This window comes from Acinonyx jubatus, chromosome A3 (assembly GCF_027475565.1).
Source record: "Acinonyx jubatus isolate Ajub_Pintada_27869175 chromosome A3, VMU_Ajub_asm_v1.0, whole genome shotgun sequence".
Classification (NCBI taxonomy): Eukaryota; Metazoa; Chordata; class Mammalia; order Carnivora; family Felidae; genus Acinonyx; species Acinonyx jubatus.
This window is the reverse complement of record NC_069388.1, coordinates 115,380,872-115,400,918: the sequence shown is the minus strand read 5'-3', so window position 1 is coordinate 115,400,918 and position 20,047 is coordinate 115,380,872. Positions and strand designations below refer to the sequence as shown.

The window sequence follows — 20,047 nt, the reverse complement described above, 5'->3', positions numbered from 1 at the left end:
CGGGTCACTCGTTAGCTGCATGGCCTTGGACAAATGGAAAATGGAATTTCTAAAATGAGGATTCAAATACCGACCACACAGGGTTGTTGTAGGATTACATGAGATAATGTGCGTAAGGTGACTCAGATGCAGTAAACCTTGCATAATGATTAATGCTATCATTAGGCAGCCTTCCTTCCTTATTACAACATGAGGAACAGGGACCCAGACGAGGGATGGGGACCCAGAGATTAGAAGCAAGTCATTCAAGGCCTCGCAGCCAGTTCGCGGCAGGTCTGGGCTTCCTCTGCAATCGTCTCCACCCCTGCCTTGGTCAAGCCTTTTCTGAGAATCCCTCACCCAGGGGTGAATTGACAGGGGTGCATTTCACACCTGAACGATGCCCCCTCGCTCGCTCGCTTGGGCAATGGGATTACAAAGCTGCAGGCTGTTACTGTTTCCCAGCTCTGCCACTGATTTGCAAACCGGGATGATTTGGTTGAGCTCCTCTGGACTGAGGCTCTACCCGGCTTCCTGGGAGACAGGCCTCCTGTGGGAGACAGCTGGGCTCCAAGGGATCAGCACATCTCTCTCTCTCTCTCTCTCTCTCTCTCTCTCTTTCCCCTTCCTTGAGTGAGTTTAGCATTCCAGAGCCCCCAGCCTGCAGCCGGAATCAGTATCCAGATACCTCCCACTCCCAGCTCTCCCGAATGGACCTGGACTCATCAGCATTTCTCTGACTTGGTGACACTTAGCCCCGCCTCTGAAAAGTGCAGCCTGGGATACAGATCTTCTGTCCAGTTAAAGTGACTTAAAAGTAATTCTTTTTGGAAATCTTCACAGCCATTCCAGAGATCATGACGGATACCTCGGCCCCGTGAAACAGAGCTGAGGAGTTCTGGCTCCCATAAGGCTGTCTCTGACACCCCAAAGCCAGGCATTGACTGACCAACAGTCTTTGCCCCCCGGGGCAAACCTTCCTGCTGGTGTCTCCGCCCCTCTGGAACCCCCGCTTCCTCCTTGTCCTCCTCCCACCCGGGAGGCCATGGCTACTGTCATTCCCCACTCCCCAGAGCCAGCTCTCTTTTGGTGTCCCTGTGCCCTGCTCCCAGAGCCACCCCAGGAGCAGGGGTGAGGTTAGAGACATGGTAGCATGGGACCCTGAAGGGGCCCTCTGCTTGCCAAGCCCAGCTGGGGCATCCATGGAGAGTCCACACGAATGACCCCCAGCACTTAAGCAGCGGGCCTCCAATGCTCCAGCTGTTCCAAACACTTACCAGATGGTAATCTATCATAGCAGATACTATCATAACTCCCCTTTAGAAATGGGGAGATTGAGACCCAGAGAGGCGAAGTAACTTGTCCAATGCCACACAGCTTGAAACTGGCAGATTTGAGATTTGAGCCCATCATCTGGGCCAGTGTGCCACTGGAACACCGGAGACGGCCACCCCCTTACTTAATTCCACTCACCCGTCACCTCTTCCCTCGGCCACTGACAGGTGCCTTCTGTCATGTCTCCAGCCACATCCTCGGGACACGGCTGTGTTCTCGCTGCAAGAAAGGACAAGTGCCCGGGGCGGAGGGCCCCAGGTTGAAGCCCCTCTGCCTGCTTTCCCTGCCCCGCGGGCCCAGTCTCCTCCCCACCTGGGAACCCTTCAGGGATGCTATGATCTGAACGTTTGTGTCCCCCCGCCAAATTCATGTGTTGAAAGCTAACCCCCAAGGTGATGGCATTAGGAACTGGGGCCTTTCGGAGGTGATTAGGTCATACACGGGCTTAGCGCCTTTATAAAAATGGCCCCGGAGAGATCCCTCGCCCCGCTTCTAGCATGTGAAGACACAACAAGAAATCAGCAGCCTGCAACCCAGAGGACCCTCAGCCGGCCATACTGCCACCCTGACCTTGGACTTCCAGCCTCCAGCCTCCAGAAATGTGACAAATAAATTCTCGGGTTTATAAGCCACTGACCTGGTCTGTGTCATTTTGTTATAGTGGCCCCAACGGACTAAGAGAAGTGGCTTAGTGTGGCCACCTCGCTGCCAGGATGATCTGAGGCAGCAGGTCTGGGGGCGGGTCTGGAAGCACTCTCAGCTCGGAGGGGCCGCCTGAGACCGTGGCCTGCAAACCTGCACCTGCTTCCAGGCTGAGGATGTGAATGGGACACCCAGAAGTGGGGGGGCGGGAGGGGGTGAGGGGAGGAATTGCCTCCAGCGCCGGCCCTACCTGTCTCCTTCTTCACCCCTCCTTGTCTGCATCAGCTGCTCTAGGAGCAGACCCTGCCCAGCCCCCTGCCACCTTCTCCTTGCCTTTTCTCCTCTAGCCCGGACCCTCTCTTCCATCAACACACACAGCCTTGGTTCACTTCCATCCAATGAGGAAATGCTCACAACACCGCTCGGCACAGGGCCCGGCAGGTAGGGGCTCAATAGGTGCGAGCTTCCTTTCCTTTTGCCCGTCAGCTCCCCTGGGCCTGGCCGCGGCCATGCAGCCGGGTCATTCGCCTTTAGGTCTGCTGTCATGGGTGACACTCTTCTCCCTCCTCTCCACCTAGGAAACTCTTTCTCCTCCTTCGGAACTCAACAGAGGTGTCGCTTCAGGCAGTGAGGGGCCCCCACCCTGGCTGCCATAGTGCTCTGCTCACGCTTCTCAGAAAACTTTCCTAGAGGTTCTGATGCTGTGGGTTTGTTTGGTGTCTCTAGACCCAGCTCCAAAGGGTGAGTACACATCTCTTCCTTTTGTCTTTGACTTACTTAAAATTCCTAAAAATTGCACAAGTAATTCATGAGTGTGTGCATACTGTAAAAAAAAAAAAAAAAGGCACAATGCACAAAAATATAAGCCCCAATCCCTCCCCAGAAAATACCACAGTTAATAGCTTTGTGAGTATAAATCTGTATAAATTGATTTAGTATCTTCTTACATAAATGAGATTAACCTACGTACATTGTTCTATGGCTTGCTTTTGTCATTTAATAATAGATTGTATGGCGGCGCCTGGGTGGCTTAGTCCGTTGAGCGTCTGACTTTGGTTCAGGTCGTGATATCCCAGTTCGTGAGTTCAAGCCTGGCATCAGGCTCGCTGCTGTCAGCACAGAGCCAGCTTTGTATCCTCTGTCCCCCCCCCTCTCTGCTCCTCCCCCTCTAGTGCTCTCTCAAAAAAAATTTTTTTTAAATAATAGATTGTATGTGTGGTAGGCAGAATAATGCCCCTTCTCCCAAAAATGTACATGTTCTAATCCCCCAAATCTGTGAATATGTGACCTTGTATGGTAAAAGGCACTTTGCAGAAAAGTCCTGAGGAAAAAAAGGTTATTTATGCTGGATCATCTGGACGGTCTCAATGTAAGCATAAGGATCTTTGTAAGAGGGAGGTAGGAGGGTCAGAAAAAGACAGATTTGAAGATGCTACTCTGTTGGCTTTAAAATGAAGAAGCAGTGGGGGTGCTGGGTGCTCAGGTGGTTAAGTGTCCAACTCTTGGTTTCGGCTCAGGTCGTGATGTCACAGTTCATGAGTTTGAGCTACGCATTGGGCTCTGAGTTGACAGCGTGGAGCCTGCTTGGGATTCTCTCTCTCCCTCTCTCTCTCTCTCCCCCTCCTGTGCTCATTCTCTCTCTCTCTCTCTCTCTCTCTCAAAATAAATAAATAAACTTAAAAAAAATAAAATAAAATGAAGGAAAAGGACACAGACAAGGAAGGCGGGTATCTTCTAAAAGCTGGAGAAGGCAAGGAAATGGATTCTCTGGAGCCTTCAGAAGGGAATACAGCTCAGCAGACCCCATGTTTTTAGCCCGGTGGGATTTTTGACCTACGGAACCATAAGATAATAAATTTGTGTTATCTTAAGCCAATAAATTTGTGGTAACTTGTTATAGCAGCAACAGAAAACTAATGTGCGCTTGAGGTGGTGTATTAGATTGCCAGGGATGCCATAGCCAAATGGCACAGACTGGATGGCTTAAAACAACAGAAATTTATTTTCTCATAGCCCTAGAGGCTAGGAGTCCAAGATCAGGTGCCCACAAAGTTAGTTTCTCCAGATGCCTCTCTCCTTCTCATGCGGATGGCCATCTTCTTGTTATCTCTTCACGTGTTCCTTTCTCTGTGTGCCCATCTTTTTGTCTCTTCCTTTTATAAGGATACCAGCCAGATTGGATTAGAGTCCCACCCTAATGGCCTCCTTTTAACTTAATCACTCCATTAAAGGCCTTATTTCCAAGTAAATTCCAATTCCGAGGGATTGGGAACTAGGCTTCGGCAGTATGAATTTGCAAGAGACACAATTCCACCCATAATGTGTGGGCAATCTCACTCACTTTCCAAAGTCACCCAGTGAATTAGAACCATGATTATCATAATTTTATAGGTAAGGAAACAGGCACAGAAAGGTTAAGTTACTCACCCAAATTTACACAGCAAGTAAGTGGCAAGGCCAGTCTGGGAATTGACTTTATATACTTCACCCATTTTTCTATGAGGTGATTTTTCTTTTTGGTTTGCAGGTGCACAGGTGTTCAGTAAGCATTGATTGATTGAAGGAATGAGTGGGAGCAGTTCCCAGGACTCCTAGAAGAACATGGGCCAGGTTGGGCCAAGCTTGGGTTTCCCTTCCTACCTCTCCAGGTTAGCAATACTTACCTCCAGGAGAAAACCAAAAGACAAGCAGGAGGTGGGTGTCCACAGAGGATGGTGGGAGTGGGAAGGTACCACCCTCTATTCATCAACTGAACACAATCCCGGGAGACTTTCCGGAGGAGGCCGATGGTCTGGTGTCTCCTAACCCTCGGGGAACCATGGCAGACAATTTTGTAGCTTGGGGTATCCCATGGACAGTCCTGGGGTGCTAGTGCCGAATCTCTCTACCTCCAATTCCACATTCCAGGTTCCAGGTACTCAGGTGTCTCAAGAGAGCTCTTCCTCAATATGAAAAATCTAGGCCAGCTGCAAAGAAGAGATGGTAGATGTCTCTGCCAGCTGTCTCCTGGACATTGGCAGGTGGCCAACACTCACAACCCAGGCAGGTCTTGCCTTGACCTGGCCTGACAATTCATTCTGGTCACTGTGGCAAAGGGGATAGCTACCCAGGAGGCTTAGGCAGGTCTGTGGCTAGCTGCCCAAATCAATGGGAATGCCCCAGTTACCTCTAAGGGAGGGCAAATAATGATGGCCTCAACACACTCAGCCCTCAGATCAGAGCTCCAGAAGAACTTCCCATGTCAGACCTTGCAATGGTTCGGGGGCTACTATACTCACCCACAGCCCTGCTTCTTGACCCCTTCTCTCTACTCCAACCTAGTCTGACATGGATTAGATAGTAGAGACACTCAGCAAAAACTCTGTCTTGATCCAATATGGCGCTCAGAGTGGGGAATCTGGGATCCAAATAGAAGCTGGATAATTCCCATGTCTTCATAGGCTCTTGGTGTGAAGAAGTGTCAATATCATGGAGTCCATTCTTCCTACTTGGTATTCTAAGGGTTGAGTTTCCTATATAACATTTCCAGAGCAGAGTGGTTACTCAGTCTTTGCGTGAACTCCTCCAGTGATAGGGACCTTACCACCTTACAAAGCAGCTAGTTTCATCCCCCGGCAGTTCTCATTGCTGGAGAGTTCATCCTTACATGATCCTTCCTTACACCATGTTGCATCTGTTTCCTGCTCTCTCCGTTATGGTCCCCACAAAAGATGGCCATTCCCTGTTCTTCATGGCTTTTCAGAGATTTGAAGGTAGCTACTGGGTCACTTCCTCTAAGAAAGAACACCATGGGGATTAACAGGAGGAAAATCCAGTCCTTTCAGACCTCAGGGAGGGTTTGCCCTGCTACAGAGAAACTGCTTTTCTATCCTTCTCTGTGGGCCTGTGCACGGGCCCAGGGCAACAATATGGTGAGTCTCTAGGCTCTTTGGACTACAGACACATAGCAAGCACATAGCCTTGCTAGGTGGGAGAACCTCAGCCTACTGTCTTCGTCCCAGGAGAGTGTTTCTGGGTCCCGGGAACCTGGCGATAAGGACATGGTGTCCTAGAGAGAGAGAGCTCTGTACTCAGAATTTGACCACAAGGCCCCCAGTCTTGGTTCCACCCCTTCCTGGTTGGGATCCTATAAGCAGGTTGCTTAAATTCTGAGCTTTAGTTTTGCCCTTTGTAAAATGGGAAAATATCTCATTGTGTTGGTGTTGCTATGAGGATCAAATGACATCATATATAGGAAGATGCTTTGTCAACCAAAACATACTCTACAAATGATTAGCCAATTCAAGTGGTTAGTAAAAGGGCTTGCAGAGCTTAGAGCTTCTTTGGTCTGGGCCTTCCTAGCGGATGAGTGTCTGGAGCACAGCTGGTTTTAAGAAGGCTTCTGACTCCTTCTCAAACCCCATGGCTGGTCTGTGGCACCTGGAGGGGCTCTCTACTGAGGGTTCATGGCCCCCATCCTGTATGACTCCTGCAGGGCCGCTGTGCCCACATCTCCAGAGAGGACTCCGGCCCAAGTACCTTAGCCCAGGCTTTGGAGACCCAGAAAGAGTGGGTAAGCGTCACAAAGTCAAGGTTTGGGGTTGGGACTGGGCAGGAGGTGCAAGGCAGGGTCTCTGGGCTTGTAACTGGCTCTTCATTCTTCTCAGAGGCCCCAGGGCTGCCTTCCCAGAGCTGTGTCTGCCCAGCCTCTGCCATCACTCCCTGCCTAGCCTTTAATTTAGACAGAGTTTAATTCTAACCCCCCAAACTTGAATGGGTTTTATTGAGACCAGCAGTGGAGGGACTGAGAGTCAGGGAACACAGCCTAATGACAGTGGAGGAATTACAAAGCGAGAGGGTCTCATTTAATCCAACCCCCTCATTGGGCAGATGAGGCCCCAGGAGGGGAAGGCTGCCCCAGGCGGGTGGTGGCCAGGTCGGGTTTTCTGTGTTTCTGTGTGGGGTCTCCCGTGTCCCAAGCCAGGGCTCTTTCCTGAAAGCTTCCTTGGCTCTGTGCAGACTCTGTGCCTCCAGCCTGTGGCCCGTGACTCCATCTGGGCTCCCTGACAGGCCTGAGTCCATGACCGGGCAAAGATGGATGCCGCCCTCACTCTCCCGGTGTCATGGGAGCAGAAAGGCCAGGAGCCTCTACAAATAGCAGCATGTTGCCACCTGCCTAACCCCAATCCGGTTTATCCTGAGTTAGCAGAAGCCCGTGAGGTGTACTTCCCAGGTGGGGCTGGGCTGGGCAGCCCATCCTTCCTCATGCCACACGGGGCCCCGAGGGTGGCAGTGCTGCAAATGGGGGGAGGGGGGGATCCTGGAGGAAGGGGAGCCAGGTCTGGATTATCTAGGGGGTGCAAGCTGAGGTGGGGCTGGGGGGCAGGCAGACTGTTTCAGGGGGCACGTCCCTACCCACAGCGGGCAGCACCTACCCCAGGGGGCAGGAACATGGGCCAGTGGGGGCATTTGCCCAGCTGTAGTCACATACTGGGCAGGCTAGGCTATGCCGGGGTCCTCCTCTCTCTGGCTGCCCATCCTCTCTGCTTGGGCTCCCAGCTATAAAGCAGGAACAAGTCCCATCCCTTACCTGCCTGGGGGGACATTGAGCAGGAGTGAGATAATGTCTGCAGGCTCAGCCCTCCACGGAGGGAGGCAGCCTCTAAACACAGGTCTACTTTTACTGCCTAGAGCTCTGCCTGGCTCCCTCTGGGGGCCCCTGCTGCTCCCTGACCCCCAAGGAGACAGGAGCCTGGCCAGTGTGTAGGCCCCATGGACCCATCCTAGACATAGTGGAGGGAACCCCCGAGCTCCAGCACCCAGTTCTTAGAGCCGTGGGCCTGGATTAACTCCTCACAGCCCATTGTTCAGGGTTCAAGGAGCCACCGCCCCCTCCTGGCATTCTGGTTCGACCAGGAGTCTGGGCGGCTGGGCGTGGCTGGGGCCTAATGAGCAGGGTGTGCCCCGAGGACTTGTTAGGAGCTGGGTGACAGCTGTAGGCAGGTCCCCACCCACGGTCGGTGGGCGGGCCGTCTTGCACAACCGTCACCTGCGAGAGGCACCACATGGCATCTTTGCCAAGGGTTTATTTTTAAAAAACAAACGCTCGTCTTTGGTGGTAGGGCTGGGAAATATTTCTAAATACTTAAAAGACATCTCACTAACACTTTTTAACACCCAAATCTACTGTTCAGGAAAGTGATGCAAGTTCATAGGGTTTCCAGCCCATTACAGAGACGCTAGAATGCCCAAGCCATAACTGGGTTCTTGTCTCCTCCAGCTAAGCCCTTGCCTGGGACTTTCAAAAGCAAGAAGCTTCTGCAGTCACTGGGGAATCATGGGCAGGGGCCTCACACCTTGGCCATCCCCCATGTCTGTGTCAGGATGAGTTCCCTGCTCCCTGGCTCTGTGTGGGCAGACACAGCTGCTGCTGGGCCACCTTGTCCTTTCGAGGGCTGAGCATCGTTGGCAGGAGACAGGGCTTCCTGCGCCTGCCTGGTTTCCATAAGCAGCGCCGTCACCTAAGATCTCCAGCAGACCATGGAGTTCTGGACGAAATCAGTCCTCCAAGGAACGACCAGCCAGATGCAAGGGGCTGTCCATTTGCTACTGAGAGTCTTTAGGGGACACTGCACCGTTGTTGAGATGTTGTCCCGTGCCTTTCAGCACAGGTTGGTTTTGTGGGTATGTGGAAGTGGGTCCGTCGAGGACCATTGCTGAAATACCTGCACATTTCACCATTGCGTGTGCACCTGGAGTCTTGCCTTCCGGGTTCTGCCTGTCGCTGGGAGGCCTCCAGTTTAGAAATGGGGTTGGGGGATCAGAGGCCTCCAGGGGAAGGCTACGGAGAAGACAAGGACAGGCAGGCCTGAGGAGCTGTGGTGCTAAGAACGTGCTCTGGGACCTCCGGCGGATGCTGCTGGGTCTAGCAACACAGGGTGAGCATCTGGGGACACCAGACTTGTGGGAAGTGTGCGGCAGGGCCCAGAATCAAGGTTGTTCCTCTGGACTCTCTTTCCCATATCACAAGCTCCCAGCTTTGCAGTTCGCTGTGGCAGGCTCTGAGGTATTGAGATCAAACCTCCTTTGGGGGAGCTCTTGTCAGCCCAACTTCTGATCTAGCTCCAGCCCAGTTCTCTCTTCCGAGTCCCAGACCCGGTAGAGCTGCCCACCTGACTTCTCTTGCCTCGTCTTCTCAGGGCCGTGGGTGGGCACCATCGCCCCTAAGGAAAATGCCCATGGAATACAATGCATACCTCTTCCCTGTCTGCGCCCCATGCCCCAGTCCCTGTACTCCAGACACAATGGCCCCCTGGGCTTCTAGGACAGTCTATGCTCATTCTGCCAGATATCTCTGCCATTCATGGTAGTTGCTGTTCTTACCTCTATTTTTCCAATTTATTTCAGAAAGATTAAAATCCCACCTTCCCTCTTCTGGGGAGTACTCTTCATCTAGGCCATTAAAAGCTGTCTCTGTGGAGGAAGTTTCCATTTCCAGCAAGGGAAGGGGATTGTTGGAAAGACTCAGAGGCTGATTCTTAGGGCAGGTGACAGCCATAATTGGAGGCATCGAGAATAGAAAATCTAGAAGTATCTTCAGTCTTACAAGTAAGACAGTTCTATATTGTGATGAAAGCAATGAGGTGATTGGGGAAGAGGCTATGCCTAATTTAGTAGGAGAACTTGGGCAAGTCCACTCTCCATTCTGAGCCTCAATTTCCCCATCTGCAAAGTGAGAATGATGAATCTCACCTCTCAGGGTATTGTGAGGAACAAATGAGGTATAACCCTTGCGAAAACTTTAACACAGACCCGGCATGCGGGGGATGCTTAATAAATGCCAGCTCTCTTTCCCCTTCTCACAAGGCAGCCATCCACGCCAAGCACCCCGAAAGCATGTACTTCCCCCCGGGCACTCAGGACCGGTGAGAAGGTAGGGGGCCCCATCAGCAGGATGATGGGGATGGTAAAAACTGGGGCCCTCATGCTTGCCTCCTAATGAGCCTGAGTTAATGAACAGCATGATTCACGATTCGCTGCTTCTCCAGGGTGCCCTTTCTGTGTGCCTTCCTCCCATCTGGGCTCCACAGCTGCTGCCACCCCCATTCCACTGACAACATCACTCCTCAGCCACGCAGTGGGCCTGGACGTTAGCCACATGTGGGGGGTCGACTCTCGTTCAGCCCTGCCCCAGCCTGGCTCCCAGACAGGCAGAGCCAGAGGGGAGTCCTAGCCAGTGCTGAGGACCTCAGCACAAAAAGCCCTGTGCTCGTGTCTGCCATACATATATGTATATATTTTTAACAGATGACAGACTTGGCCAAGGCCACGTAGGGTGTTACCTGTGGAGTCCAGGCTCATCACGCCCCCTCACCTTCTTCCTTCCTTGGGCCCTGCCACAGACGACACACACCCGAGGCAGGGCCTGCTCCTCTTGGCACACACAAACCTCTAGGATACTGACTGGGCTTGTGGGGCCAGCTTCTCAGGAAATGGATTCATAGGAGAGGTCTCCTGAACCTTCCAGCTAATTCTCTCTCTGTCCCCTGGGGAGTCAAGGTGGGCAGAGACTGAAATTTAAACGGTCCATGATGTTCTTTAGCCCCAGAGCCAGGCAGCCCTACAGAGAGGACTTCACGTCCACAGGGGCACCCGCTCACTTCTCCACTGTCCCCAGCACACCGCCCATGTCTGCCACCATGACACTGGGCTGATGGAGAAGATGCATGCTGAGTGCAGAGGCATAGCAATGACGGAAGTAGAGAGCAAGGTCACGACCTCTGGAATATTCAAGACCCCCTCCCCCAACCACACTTTCTCCTGAATGTCTGCCAAGTGAGCAGGATGTTGGGCATTGAGGCCAGGCTTGCAGAGTGACCTCGTCCTCTGCCTGGGACAGAGGGGAGGATGGGCAGGACCCTCCCCATCCGGGAGGATGGCAAACATGTCACATGATAAGCATGGACCACAGGGCTTCAGGGCTCAGGGTCCCCACCAGCCAGCCCCACCACTGAGCAGGCCTGCAGGGCCCAGAGGGCAGGATGTGGGAGGAGCCCAGTCACCTTGACCAACCCTCCCTGACTGTGTGAGGTGGGGTCTGGGCCCAGGGAGTGGGGTGGGAATGAGAGAGACCCTAAAGACCCAATATGAAGACACAAGAAATGAGGCTCTTTAGGGTAGGATTCATCAGAAAGTTGTTCCGGAACTTCTCTTCCCTAGTAGTACGAGCAATATCAGCATTTGAGACCTTCCCTTCAAAACCCATCATGGTGCAATCTGGAAAGCCAGGACACTGTTGGGGGACACTCACTGCCAACAGTTAGATAGCAGGTGCTCCGAGAGCAGGATCATGGCAATACTTGCATGTTATATTTTATTTCCTATTGTACTGTTTTGTGATCCAATGTAACCTGTGATTTACCTTGGCCCTTCTGTTTCAAGAGTCCACATAAATATTATATTAAGAAGTTAAGGGGCTCCTAGGTGGCTCAGTTGGTTAAGTCATGATCTCATGGTTCGTGGGTTCTAGCCCCGCGTCAGGCTCTCTGTGTTCTGTCGGCTCGGAGCCAGCTTTGGATCTTCTGTCCACCTCTCTCTCTGCCCCTCCTATGCTTGTTCTCTCCCACCCCCCAAAATAAATAATACTTTTAAAAAGAAAGAAAGAAATTAAGCTGTTTGTGTTTGAATCTTCATGAACAAGGTTTGCTAGGTTGTGGTAGCATGTTGTGTTCATTTTTATTGTAAAATACATATAACATAAATTTACCTTATTAAGTTCAGTCGTGTTAAGTATATTCATATTGTTGTCCAACTGATCTCTATAATTTTTCGTTTTGCAAAACTGAAACTCCATACCCATTAAACACAACTCCCCAATTCACCTGCTCCCTGGCCCCTGGCAACTGTTTTTTTGTTTTTGTTTTTTTTTTTTATTGAGGTGTAGTCTACATACTGTGAATGCATAGATCTTAAGTGTAAAACCTGATGAGTTTTGACAGATGACCATACATACCTATGTAATCATGTATCTAATCAAGGTACAGCATATTTCCATCATCACACAAAGTTGCCATATTTCTCATTTTTTGTTTTTCAGTCTTAATTATAATCATAGTCACCTTGTGATAATGATTTCCAGAACATTAGATCCCCAGAACTTTTCTGTCCACACCCACCCCCCTGTCTCAAGGCCACCAATGTCTTGATTTCTATCTTCATGGATTGGCTTTGCCTGTTCTAGATCTCATAAAAATGGAATCACCCCATATGTATGCTTGTGCTTCTCTTTCTTTCAACATAATATTGAGGTTCAGCCATGTAGCATCTATCAGTAGTTTATTCATTTCTACTGCTGAGTAGCATACCATTATATGAAGATAACATAATTTGTTTATGTGCCCACCTGTGGATGGACATTTGGGTCATTTCTAGTGTTTTGCTGCTATGAACAAAACTGCTATGAAACTTTTTGGACAATTTTTGTGAATATGCATTTTCAGGTTTCTTGGATAAATACTTGGGAATGGCATCAGTGAATCATAAGGTAGGCGTATATTTCACTTTGTAAGAAACTGCTAAATAGTTTTCCAAGATGGTTGTACCATTTTATGCTCCCGCCAACAATGTATGAGTTCCAGTTGCTCCATGTCCTTACCAGCGTTAGGTACTGTTGCTCTTTTTAAGTGTGGCCATTCCAGTGGGTGTGAAATGTTATTGCACATTTCCTAACACAAAGATGTTGAGCAATTTTCATTTGGTTATTGGCTACTTGTAATCTTTTGTGACCTGTCAGGTCAAGTCTTTTGCTCTCTTTCATTTATTGGGTTGATTTTTTTTAAAAAAATCTTTTTATTATTGATTTGTTGGCATTCTTTATATATTCTGGATACCAGCACTTTGTCAGATATATATATTGTGAATATTTCTTTGCAGACTGGCTTGTCTGTTTTCTTAACAGAGTCTTTGGATTGCAAAAACAATTTTTTTTGATGAAGTCCAATTGATTTTTTTGTAATAGTTTGTGATTTTATGACCTGTTTAAGAAAACTTGGCCTTCTGTCAGGTCATGAAAATTTCTGTCTCTGTTCCCTTTTAGAAGCTTTATAGTTTTAGTTTGTGTGTTTAGGTCTGTGATCCACCTTAAAGAAATTTTTGAGTATGATGTGAGGTAAGGGTGATTGCTCATTTTTAAATATATGACTATCAAATTGTTCTAGCACCATGTAAAATTTAAAACTTTGCTTTACTATGGTGTCTTTGTTGACAATCAGTTGGCCACACCTGTGTGCGTCTACTTCTGGACTCTTCCCTTGATCCCATTGTCCATTCTTATGCCAATACTGTATGTACTACCTTGATTGCTGTAGCTTAACTGCAGGTCCTAAATCATGTAGTGAAAATCCTCTATGGGGTAGCAAGTTTTTGAAATACCAACTCATTCCTTCCAGTATTTATCTTTCGCGCTTTTCACCACTCAAGCAATTATTTGCTGACTGCCAAGGGGAAGTGAGCACAATCCCAAGACACAGGGAAGGAATAAAGGGAGACTTTTTGGCTTTGGTTCTGAAAATCTAAGTCCTTAGGGGAATAGAGACATAAAGTTTGGGGAAAACAGCATGCTAGAGAGCACCACCCCCCATCCCTACCCTCTACTTCCAGTTAATAGCACTTCTAAGACTACAGAAAAATCCCCTAGGCTGTGTAGAAGGAATTAGAGCAATTACACACCCTTAAATCTGGGGTTAGGATCTCAGGAGCCATGGAGACCTCAAGGAGGCATGGGGCAGCCTTGTAGAGCCCCCCATCTCTGATGGCCCAGGAACAGCAGAATGAATGCTGGACCCTCAATGTGGCCTGGGGAGAGCTGCACCCAGAAGGGGCTGTGGATCAGAATGATGACCCTCCCAGGAGAGGTTTGGACAGGTGGCCCTGCAGGAAGTCACCCCAGTGCTTTGACTCTCTGTAAAACTCTAGAAAATCAGTCTTGATGCTAAGAAAAGGGGGAGGGGTCACAAATCCACGGCAATTAATGTTTTGCCACTCTGGTGGCAAAGATGTTTCAGCTGAGAAGAAAGAAATGTCTCTTAAACATCTCTGAGTTTACTGCTGAAGGCTTATTCTGGCTTTATATGGATCTTCTAACAAACTGTATTTAAATGACTAAGTCTAATGTTAATAAAAAGTGGGGAGGGGGCAGAAGACCCATCCTTTCTGATGGGAGAGGAGCTGGCTGAGAAGGATCGGGCGCCTGCCTCACTTGTGTTCCAGCCCCTGCCTTTAGGATCTCAGACTTCATCAAACAAATCATCCTCACAATATGTTCTTCTGCGTTCTAGTTTCTCCGTCCTGAAACACCCTAATAAAGTCCTTACATGTAATGCATCACTCTTGAGCAATCTGAAGGACATCACGGTGGATCCCAAGCAACATGTTGATATCCTCACGGAGCCAAGCTCGAGGGTGAGCCCTGTTCCCCACACAGGAGTGATCGTCTGGCAGCAGAGGCTCAGGGTGAGGACACCATCTTGCCCTGGTTGCAAAGGACATTGAGGTGAGGCTGCCTCAGCCTTCACTGTCCTGGCCTTCCTTTCCACGCCATCCGTGCCCTGACTCCACCCATATTAGGTATGGGGAAACTGATGCTTCAGCCCTATTTATTAAGTGCCAGGACAGTCCAGTTTGTGTGCTGCTTTGCTTATATTAGAATGTTGAGCCCTTACCTTAACTCCAAGAATGTGAAAATTGGCATTTCAAGACGCGTTGAGTTAACACACCCCTTTGCTGTGATCCCATTTCCATCAAAGGCTCAGAAATGGGACACATGGAAAATGGAAAACAGACCAAAAATGCCTGCTTGACTGGCACCACGGATTAGGGTGTGCAGGAAAGAATAAACACACAAGCACACTGTAGGTCGGGCCCTGGATTAGGGCCCTTTCAAAGCAGTCCAGGCTGGGCTGCCAAGTTCAGGTTGCCATGGGCCATGCTGTGCTGTGGTGAGGCCAGGGGTGCTTGGGTCAGAGAAACACAGTGTCCTAGAGCTCAGTGTGAGCCCCTGCCCCCACTGCCCAGGCCTCCCAGAGAGGCATTGGGGCAGTCACCCCAAGCTGAGAAGGCGGTCATCACTCAGGGGTTGGAAACAGGGAAATTGGTCAAAGGACTTCTGGCTCATTGCTAAATCAAACCGAGCTGCTCTTAGGGTCCCGTGACCCCTTTCCCCCAGAATGGACTCTTGGCACATGTCTAAGTGGCCCTGCTCAAGGGAGCACTGAACTCATTTACCCTGCCAGCAGTTGGGCCATGACGTGCTCGGCCTCTTACTCATCCTGAAGTCATCAGTCATGTTTCCAGGAGTGTGAGTAATTTGGGGAGGATGGGGGAGGGGGAGAGGGCTCCCAGGTGGGGGTGGGAGATGTCGAAGCGGCCATGTGACCCAGATGAGCCCTCAGCCCTCTTACTCCGAAGCTGGATATGCATCCTTAATCTGCTTTCATGTGTAGAGTGTGTGTGTGTAAATGTGGGCAGTTTAAGGAAACTAGAAACCAGAGCAACAGGGACTTCCCCCTTCAGCCCCAGGCAGCTGAGAAAGTGTGGTAGCCCAGAGGAGGGTGCCGGTTCAGTGCCTTTTGGACTTCTTAATAATATATAAACTCACATCAGTCTAACACTCTATTCCATTTGTCCCTCTGTGGGGACTGAAGCTCAGAGAGGTCTGGTGGGTGCAAATGTCCCACCACTGGGAAATATCAGAGATGGGAGTAGAATCCAGATGACTCGACTGGTCTAGACGCTACACCTCTGGACCGTGAAGGCTTCCTTTGGCCAGAGGGCTTTGTCAGCCTTTGGGCTTTGTTGTTTTCTGCAAGATCAGTTTTCTATAGCCGGGCTCAGCCCAGACCTGATATTTGTCCCCTGCTACTTTCCGACACCACATTCTCACAGAGGTCTCAGCAGTGGGGGTTACGGGTGAGGTCCAATCCCGGATCGTTTCTCCCTCCTGCTCTCAGGTTTGGCTGTCTTAAGGGTGGAATGTGTTCCAAGGCAGTGACAACCCTGTGCCCGAGTTTCTTACATTTCCTGGCATACTCCGCCTGCCCAAGAATGGTTGTGATACATCCTTCATTCTCTGGTAGAAGAAACCTGACAGAAAACACACCTGGAAAAGAAACTTCCATTTTGTGAGCACCTACTATGCTCCTGGACATGGTGCTATGTTTTCCATGTATTATCTTTTTGGATCTTCACAAAAATTCCCTGTATACTACACAGGTAATATTATCCACATTACACAAATGAGGAAACTGAGGCTTCAGAGGTTTATAACTTGGGCTCCATCACCCGACTAGTGAGCGAGGGAGGCAAACTTCGAATCCAGATCTGACAGCTGGCTCCATGCTCTCCACTGGATCATCCTGCCGCGGAAAGTCTACACCAGCCTGGGGATTATAGCCTAGAACACCTCATCTGGGCTGCTAACCTCAGATAGAGATCAAAGAGACATTGTCATGGGAGAATGGCTTTTTGAGATCAGAGCCTCTTATCAGCTGAATTGTATTTCACCCCCCTTCCCCAAATTCATATGTTGAAGTCCTAATGTGACTGAATTTGGAGACAGGGTCTTTAAAGAGCTAATTAAGTTAAAACGAGGTCATCTGGGCCCTAATCCCATGTGACCGGTATCCTTATAAGAAGAGATCAGAACACAGCCACAGGGAAGGCCATGTGAAGACACAGAGAGAAGGCAGCCATAGGGAAAACCAAGGGGAGAGCCTTCAAAACTCCTGAAGACACCTTGATCTTGGGCATCTCTCTCCAGAACTGTGAGAAAATAAATATCTGTGTTTAAGCCATCCGGTCGGTTATGGCAGCCCTTCAAATTAACTCAGAGCCCCTTTTAAAAACCATCTTTGTGGGGCGCCTGGGTGGCTCAGTTAAGCGTCCAACTTCACCTTGGGTCATGAACTCGCAGTTCGTGAGTTTGAGCCCCACGTCGGACTCTGCTGATAGCTCAGAGCCTGGAACCTGCTTTGGATTCTCTGTCTCCCTCTCTCTCTGTTCCTCCCCTACTTGTACTCTGTCTCTCTCTCAAAAACAAAGATTTAAAAAACCTTTTTAAAAATCATCTTTGTGTTCCTAGCTGCTGCACACAGCAGGCATCGAATCCATGTGTGTTGATTGGCTGAAGGAAGGAAATGCCATGAACCCTGTGCCTCTCCAATAGTCAGAAAGAATTCAAATTTGATTTTTGTACCAGCCTCTGTCCTCCTGTTGAAACTTCCTGTTTCTGAGGAACAGAGATTTTTACAGATCCCAGAGGACATCCAGTAAACCCAACAGCTATTACCAAATAATTCTGGTTTTGATGAGCTCAGCGGGTATGAATCAGAAACAGGCAGAGTGGCGTTTCCTTTGAAATATACCCAAGGTTTAACGTTAGAGGGGAGAAGCAAAAATATATTTGGGAATTTATTGCCAGCAAGGAAATATTGGCAATGTTGGCACCCCAGGCCAGCTGGAAATGGTCTTTCCTTCCTTCTGTGTGGACAGGAACCACCATGGGCCTGAACAAGGGAGATGTGGCTATTGCTCACACAGAAACAATCCCTTGGTATCCAGGGGCCCATCCTCATGGTTCTTACCTGGATCTCCTTTTTTCAAAAGAGAATTCCAATGGGGACGGTCCTTCCTGGGAGCCCTCATCATCTTGGTGGGCTGTGGCCTCACAGGAGGACGTGGCCTCACTTCCCTCAGGAGGACCCCCCCCCCCGGTAGCTTCCCCCCCAGACATGGAGGTTCGAGACAGTGAGGGAGCACACAGCTAGGAGCTGCCCAGCCCTTGACTAGGGAGCCAGGATTTCTGGATCTGTGATGGGATCAGATAGAGCATGGCTGAGAGGGCCCAGGCTGAGTGGACCCTACATCACAGGGAAGCCTGGCTGTTGTTAAGGGCACCCTGTGAAACTGGCTGTGGCCCAGAAGGAGCTGTAAAATATCCTGGAAAGTGAGTTCAATCAGGAGGTCGTAAGGAGGCCTCGTGGTGGCCAGTTTCGGAAGCTGTGACAGCCCTGGCTTCTGATCCTGGCTCTGCCCGCTTCTTGGCTGAGAAGCCAGGGCCAGCTCATTGCCTCAAGTGCCTCAGCCTTTCCGTCCGGCCACTGGGGGACACCTCCGAGGGTCGCTGGAGGTGGTGTGGGGGATGCTTGGTGGCACCTCCAGCACAGGCCAGAGCCCTGTAAGAGGTCCATCCCTGAAACCCATCCTGTCTCCTGAGCAAGCCAGGCATCGGTCTCTCAGTCACTTGCGGAACCGCATGAAGAGTCTCCTCTCCCAAGGAGGGGGATCTGACCACACTCTCCCAGGTTTTCCCCGTCAGGGGGCCTCGCCACCTGGAGACGGCCTCTGAACTCCTTTAGGACTTCTTACCTCTTCCTTCTTACCTCTTCAAGCTCATTTCTCGCTGCCTCTCCCTTCACCCTCTCAGGAACTACTTACAGTTCCCCAAACCTTCCCTCCCACCCTCCGTGCCTTCAAGCACGAATCTCCTTCCTGTGCCTGAAACTCCCTACCCCTCCCTCCTTCCCCTTCCTCCGTCTGGCTTCTGCCTACTCCTCCCACGGGGACTTATCCCAGCCGGCTGGCCCTTCCCTGGCCACTCCCTCTGAGAGGAGACTTGCCTCCCCCCACCTCCCTGCATACCTACACCCTGCAGGGGAACTTCCCTTCCTGCCAGGCCTGGATCTCCCAGCACCACCCACCCCCCCCCCCCCCCCCGCCCCCCATCAGCTCGCTCTCCCTCCCTGCTGCCTAGTCCAGTGTCTCAAACATAATAACAGCTCCATAAACGTGTGTTGACAGAATTAATGACTTACTAAATGAAGGACTTCTGGATACAGGGGCCAGGCTCATAACTGAGTCACAGGGCCCCAGTCACCATGCTTTGCCCCCACCCACTGACCTGGGTGAAACACTCCCCGTGGTGACGTCACTAGCTACCCTCAATTCTCAGAATCACCTATGCCTTCTTTCTTCTCCTTTCACTCCCGTCTGCTTCTCAGCCCCCTCCCCCTCCTTCCGCCTCTTCCTCCTCTGGGGGCGGCACATCTAAATAAGGCCACACTCCCCCAGGATCCGTGAATTGTCATGATTTTCACCCAGTCACGACTCTCGGGTAATGGGGACGTAGAGCCATGAGATGTATCCCCAGATGAGAGATGGGACAGATAGGATTGCTGTGGGACACCTACGGTTGGACAGACACAGACCCCGTTGTAAACATGGCGCTCTAGTGCTCTCCGGCTAACGGAGGGGGCACCCAGGAGGACATAGGTGGGGGAAGGAGGAGGATGTTTGACATGGGGTGTGGCCTCTTAAAGCCTCCACATTCCAAGGCATGTCTGGTTCTGGCATGGGTGTGGGGGGGCACCACCCTCGCCCACACACTCACGCCTGGCTGCCTACTGCCCCTCGGGGAGGGCGGTCACCCTGCCCCAACACCACACAGATGATCAGGCAGGAGCCCAGAGGTGACTGCTCCGGCCACGGGCCCCAGCCATCCTGGGGAGACATCTGTCTCTTTCATTTCCTTTTGCCCCTCCTTTCCTTTTCCTTAAGACTCCCCCCATTCCATAAAATGTTGGGTTGTGTTTTGGCGTAAGTTATGAGGGGCTGGCCGTTCAGAGTGTGCCTCTAGATCACTGTCGTGTTCTACGATCCCATAGAACAGACGGGATATTTGTAACTCTTTTTTTTTTTTTTATGTCTATTTAGTTTTGAGGTAGAGAGCATGAGTGGGGGGGGATAGAGAGAGAGTGGAACAGAGGATTCGAAGCAGGCTCTACGCCGATAGCAGAGAGCCTGACGCGGGGCTCGAACTCACAGACCGTGAGATCACGAGCTGAGCCAAAGTCGGACGCTCAACCGACTGAGCCACCCAGCCCCACTTTTCACACTGCATTCCAGAGTCTCCGTGGAGGGAGCCCTGGAGGGCAGGGGGAGTGCCCATCATCCCTCTCCCAATCTCCAGTGCCTAGCACAGGATCTGGCCAAGTAGGGCGATCACATAATTTATCATCCAAACTGGGACACTCCAAGAATGAAAGGAGGCTATTAATAA

The 20,047-nt window shown here is 50.6% G+C and overlaps 1 long non-coding RNA gene across 6 annotated transcripts in view; it reads left to right on the top strand.

Annotated features, from left to right (window-relative positions):
* LOC106967876 (uncharacterized) overlaps positions 1–20,047 on the top strand; it is a 38,100-nt gene that overhangs the window by 7,002 nt on the left and 11,051 nt on the right. For 2 of the 6 annotated variants that reach the window (XR_008289603.1, XR_008289600.1), the window contains 4 exons: positions 2,304–2,397; positions 2,535–4,650; positions 12,435–12,478; positions 14,271–18,561. This is a non-coding gene — a long non-coding RNA (uncharacterized LOC106967876). Of the gene's footprint in view, positions 1–2,303; positions 2,398–2,534; positions 4,651–12,434; positions 12,479–14,270; positions 18,562–20,047 lie in introns of those variants that run through there. The other 4 variants (XR_008289601.1, XR_008289604.1, XR_008289605.1 and 1 more) reach the window with 4 other exon arrangements.